Source organism: Alligator sinensis, unplaced genomic scaffold (genome assembly GCF_000455745.1).
Source record: "Alligator sinensis unplaced genomic scaffold, ASM45574v1 scaffold886_1, whole genome shotgun sequence".
Lineage (NCBI taxonomy): Eukaryota > Metazoa > Chordata > Crocodylia > Alligatoridae > Alligator > Alligator sinensis.
This window is the reverse complement of record NW_005842040.1, coordinates 1,733,349-1,739,167: the sequence shown is the minus strand read 5'-3', so window position 1 is coordinate 1,739,167 and position 5,819 is coordinate 1,733,349. Positions and strand designations below refer to the sequence as shown.

The 5,819-nt window shown below is 53.4% G+C and overlaps 1 protein-coding gene across 2 annotated transcripts in view; it reads left to right on the top strand.

The window, feature by feature from the left end:
- Positions 1-5,819, top strand: part of ERBB2 (erb-b2 receptor tyrosine kinase 2) — a 49,678-nt gene that overhangs the window by 11,620 nt on the left and 32,239 nt on the right. The window contains exon 2 of one of the 2 annotated variants that reach the window (XM_025202926.1): positions 1,648-1,984. The exons of the other annotated variant lie outside the window; for it this stretch is intronic. The gene's annotated coding sequence lies outside the window, so the exon portion shown is untranslated. The remainder of the gene's footprint in view (positions 1-1,647; positions 1,985-5,819) is intronic. 2 annotated transcript variants of the gene reach the window in all.

Genomic DNA, 5,819 nt, shown 5'->3' with positions numbered 1-5,819 from the left:
TTCTGTCAACAGCTGCAGCTCCCCGGGGGCCAACACCCTTGCTTCCCGCCACAGGGTGACTCATGGTGTTCTGGAGTAGCCCAGGATCTGACGTGCTGGGACTGTTGGGTGTGAGCCACCAGGTCTCATCTGCATCTTAATACAGGAAGTGTCAGGCCCCAGCTCAGCCCCAGTCAAGGTTGGATGCTGGAATCAGGGGATGCATTTTTGCCTTGTGTTGAGGCAGGAGGCCAGATTAAGGGATCTGAATGGACCTTTCTGGTTTTAAACTCCAATGCCAGGGGGCACTATCTGCGACTCTGTTTCTTCCCTGCACCGCAGCCCAAGCCTCGCAGATGGCATCCAGATGACACAGTGCTCCCGACCTACAGCCAGACCAAGCTTAGGCCTTGTTGTCAGGCCTCGGACACGCTCACATTCATACTGCCCTCCTCTCACGAGGGCCTCACACACACCACCCTCTCTCACAGGGTCTCTTTCTCGCATCAACAGCTTATACTGCCTTGCTCCCTCTTGGAGCGGGCCCCTTAGGCCATAGGCTTTACCTAGTTCATACCTTGGTGGCAGACATACCATCTTTTGGGCCTCTCCCGCAACCCTCACCAGGGTAGTGGCCAGCCAATTACCCAACCGGGTCTAAGCTTGCCCTGGCCCCTTCCCGGGGCAACTCTATACATTCAAACATGCTGGGCTCCCAGCCCTCTGGTTCCTCTCCCCCACTGAGGTCCCTACTCTCTGCCCTCCTTCCTAGGGCCACCCCTCACTGGGGCGTTCTCAACTCACGCCACGACTGGTGCTTCGGGGTCTCACGGAGACTCTCACTCCCACCCCGGAGCAGCAGGCCATTGTGCTCAACTATAGGTCTTGTTTTTGACCCACACTCAGCCTCCCAGCAGTGGAGGACTTACCGGGGTCAGGACTCGCCCCTATATCTTGGACTGAGCCCCCTTACTTGGCCTCTGGCTCAAGCTACAGCCTCAGGCATCTGGAGACATATCTAGGCCTACTCCCCTTCACTGGGGCCCCTCATCTCTGCCCCCCTCACTGGGGCCACAGGGCTTCCGTCCCCAGTGGGCTCAGGTGGTCGTAGCCATGCCTGGGCCCAACTACCTCCAATGTTACATTACCCACCCCAAGGTGAGGGCTAGGGGTTAAGGCGCCCCAACCTGCCTTTCACCAGGGTAATAACTGGCCTGGCATTTCCTGGGGGCTCCCACGCCACTGGGAGTCCCACCAGGCCACCCACTCCCGGCAGGGTGCAGTTTTAGGTCATGCCCAGGACCAGGAGCCTCCTAGCCATCCCCTACAGCTCGTGCCCTTATCGCCAGGATGTTGCATGGAGCCTTGCAGCCAGGTGATGTTACTGCCTGGGCTGCCAGCAGCCAGCTGCCCTGTGTATGCAGGCAGCCAGAGGTCTAACATGGCTGGCACAATCAAGCACCTGCTGGCTGCTTGGCTCCTCTCTTAAAGCGGCAGGCACCCACAGTTCCCTGCCACACACCTTCCCCCTTAAAATGACATTCGGGGGCTTCACTTGGCTGCCTTCCCTGCTGGCTTTGTCTTGGCTTACTGCAGCCCCTGCCATATGGCGAGCACCCCAAAGGTGATCCGTCACACTGATGTATAACTGCCCCTGTCTTTTCATAGTGTTCCAGCCCAAGAATCAAGCGGGGGTGCTTTGTGGAGGGGCAAAGGCACATGTTTTCCTCTACACATATCATAAAGCATTTCTCCTCCGTGACTCTTTAAACCGAAGCGCAGCTCTGGAGCCCTCCTTTGACAGCAGCCCAGGCTGGTAAGGGAAACATCCTGTCCTTCCGAACAGATGCTAACAGAAGGTAGCTATGGATCTGCAAGGGTTCCCAAGTGCAAGACAGCCTGTGATCCCTCATATGTCCAGCAGAAGCCAGCCAGTCCTGCTGCTACCTTAGTGCAGCAGGCATGGAGAGGAGGTGATGAGCTCTATAGCTGCTGGCTGACCCAGGTGAAGTGATTTTGTTAGTTCTCAGCTCTTCTCCTTGTGCTTTGGGAAAACATCCACCTCCCAGAAAGAGCCATTTTATTTGATCTAGACTAAAGTATATGTTACCTGAGTGCCTCCCAATCTTTAATGGAGTTACCTTCACAACACCTGTGGATGGCAGTGCTGGGTGTTTCACAGGTGGGGAAACTGAGGCACAAAGCAGCTAAAGGATTTCCCTGAGGTTACACTGGGAATCCATGGCAGGGCAAGGACTTGAACTGCAGTCTCTAAAGCCCTAACAGCTGCTCTACATTTCCCCCTCATTTCCTACAGTTAGCTGTGCTAGAGCCTCTCCTGTGAACCTCCCCCTCCCAGCCTGCCCATCCAACAGTGCTCAGAGCAGACAAGGAGCGGGGTGGGGGCTAGAGGCTGACTACACAGCAAACAAAACCAGATCCCCTCTAAGTCGGGAGTGTGGGGCCACAGCCTGATTCTGGGCCAGTTTAAGAGGTTGCCTCTCCTTGGCAAGGCAATGTTGTTAGTGGTTTTATTTGTTTCCAGGTCTCAACAATGAAGCCTTTTTTTGTTTTAAATTCCCCCCACTGAGATGTTGGCAGAGAATTCCTGCCAGCCTCCCTGCAGTCTGCCTCCCACCCCCTCTCTGTGCACACTTAACACCAGCCACCGGAGAAGGGTTTTAGAGCTATCTGACATCAGCACCCCAGGAGCAGATGATCAGGGATCTGTGGGTGTCTTGCTTGGGATGCCATTGGAAATGATGAGCCCTGAGCTAAGGCCACTCCTTCTCCTTACACTCCTTCCCCTCCAGTCCAGCAGCTTTTTCTGCCTGGGCTTTTTTCATCAGCATTTGCTAACTGGGCTTGGCTTAAAAAAAGTGTGACTTATTACATGAGCAGAAGTGAGTGGGATTTAACTGGTTCAGTGCCTTGTACTTGCTCATGGGTGAATTGGGAGGCTGTCAGATGCACCTGTGCAGAAATGACAGATGCCTGATCCTTTGCTACAGTACCCTGTCTGCAACTGTCCCTCCCTGCTCCAGTAGAGGAAAATGCACAGCAGAGTTCAGCCATTGCAGTGTACTGTAGCAGCAGCAAAACATTCAACTGCAGCCAAGAGGACAAAGGTTATGGTAGCACCTCTCCTGGAACCTGGATGTGTGCTGGAGTCAGAAGGGCTGATAGGAACCATTCTGTCCTCATAGTTCTTCTCCATGGCTCGATGTTGGAAGCTTGCCTCTCTCAGAGAATTGGGATGATGGACAGATGAGTGAAGGGATATGGGGAGTTTGTTTGGACTTTCCAGGTCTTGGCTCTGTAAAAATCCAGTCCAAGGTCAGAAAGGCCTTCCCAGTGGATGATCTCTCACTGGTCTTGGCTCTTATCCTTCCCTCTCAGCTGTCAGCCTTAGGTGTGCGGAGGTGCATGTGGAATGCAGAGTGGAAGAGAACAGCAAAGTTTTCCTAAAGATTATCATGATCAGGATGGGGATGTGGGATGCTGGGGTTTCCCAGCTGAGCTGGGGGCTGTAGGGTTCTCCAACCCACAAGCTAATCAGGGGTAAAACTAACTGCCACAGCATATCATCAGAGTCACAACTGTGTTTATCAGCAGACTGGTGATGTCAGTTTCCTGCCAAGGAAGCTTATCTGATCAATTACAAACCAGTCCATAAGGCAGGATCAAATTCGGGTTCCTCTCCTAGGGCTAGTCATAGTATTATTTCTTCTGGGTATTTGTTCATTGTCTGCAGGGAGGGACAGAGCACAAGGAGGAAAGGCAGTGAGAGGTGCCCTTCCCAGTCAGGAAGACTAGATCTTACCTCCTGGCTAGTGATTTATCACAGGCATTTAATTTACCAGTGAATACTGGAGAGCAGATAGGGTAATGGTGTGAGGGAGGAAGGTGAGCAGGGGTAATTTCTACAAGCCTCACCCTCACCCTCAGCTTTTCCCACTGACACACTGTTGAAATTAAAGATATACCGAGTCCAGTGCCAGTACATCCTATATTGTATGCATTACCCATGCCTGCTCAGAGTGGCTTTCTGACCCCTCCAGTAGTGACAGGGCAACACAACAGTTTCAGTTGAAATAGTCAAGGCATAAGTTCCCACTGCCAGCAACCCACTCCAGGGTATGGTGCTCTATATGGCCTTTAGCTTCCTGAGGTAATACCAACAATAGACCAGGCTTGTAGACAGCGTTCCTCTAAGCTGTGTGGTGTGCGTGGCTGCGTAGGTGCGCTCATACCGTGCTACCAGGCGTGCCTGCACAGCCACGCACACCACGCAGCTTAGAGGGAACGCTGCTTGTCGAGTCTGTAGTCAGATGCCAACTTCACCCATGTTCAGGGCTAGAATTTTGCCTCTACCCTTTATATGGAAGGGGGCTTGTTCTGTTAGGATCCCAGATTCCTCCACTAAACTAGGATCATTTTTAGTTAGAGCATTGGTCTGGTTCATCCTTAGACTGTAAGGTCTTTGGGGCAGAGGCTTTCTTTTTCTTACGTGAATATACAGCACCTAGCACAGCAGTTCCTTATCTGGGCTATGGCCTCAAGGCACTCTGTCTCTGCTGGAATCCCACTCAACCAGATGCTGGAAGGTAAATTTACTAGGCTGATGAACGTGTCCTTGGGGCATGCCTGAGTCTGGATCTTAAGATACCTGCAGCTAGGAGACACATGGATTCCTGGTACAACTACCTGCTCCCTGGCAGGTTTCACCAGCCCTGTCAGATGCCTTGGAACAGTTAAGTAATGGGGTCAGGAGCCCAAGGATTGTCCCAACAATCTTTTGCTTTCCTCCAACATCATCCAGCGGAGCTGCAAAGAGCATTAGCTCCCCTAACCCCAGTTGATTCCACCGCCCTTTGGGGCAATTTAGGCACAGAAAGGCAAAGTGACTTACGGATGTCATACAGGATGATACTGGCAAAGATAGGATTGGAACCCAGGAGTCCTTGGTGAAGGGAGTTGCTATTGACTGGCTCTGCCATATAGAAATTAAACATTAGCCCATGGAGCCTGGGCTAATGGACAGTCACCTGCTAGCTTCTGAATGACCTCAGAAGGTCTGCTTCAAAGGACTGTGCTTTTAAGGGGGTGCAAACTAAAGATTTTGAGAGGTTGAGTCAGGGAGCAAAGGGCAAGGTATGCAATTTCTATTCCAGGCTCTGGAACAGGGGTGGGCAAAGCCTGGCCTGTGGGCTGGATCGAGCCCATGGCAGACTCCATTGTCCAGCAGCCCCTGCCCTCATCGTTAAGGCCAATTTCCCTGGAGACCCCAGGAGCAGCAGCCTGTGACAGTGCAGGGCTGGGGTTTCCATGGAGACTAGCTCCAGCAGCGCTGACCGGGTGCACGGCTGGGCGGGGAGCTGCTCCGGGGCTGGGATCTTGTGGCCGTGATGGCGTGGTCTGGAGCTGGGGCAGAGCTGCGATGGGCAGGGGCATGCAGGTAGCAGGACCATGCTGGCACCACTGCAAGATCCCAGCCCCAACCCCAGAGCAGCTCCCTGCCCAGCTGCGTGCCCTGCCAGCATGGCTGGGGCAGATCTCCATGGAAACCCTGGCCCCATACTGTCACCTGCGCTGTCATGGCACTGCCACTACTGGGGTCTCCATGGAAACTGGCCACAGGGCAGGGGCTGCTGGGAAATGGAGCCCAGCTGCTTGTCTGATCCACCATTTTGCCCACCCCTGCTCTAGAATCTCCTCTGGAGCCTACTGCAGCTCAAACACTTGACTTCTCAACAAGCTACGTTTCAGGTGCTATGATGTAGGACTGGCTCCTTCCAGATCCTCCAGACATTCCCCGGGTGCAGCACCCATGAGGGTCT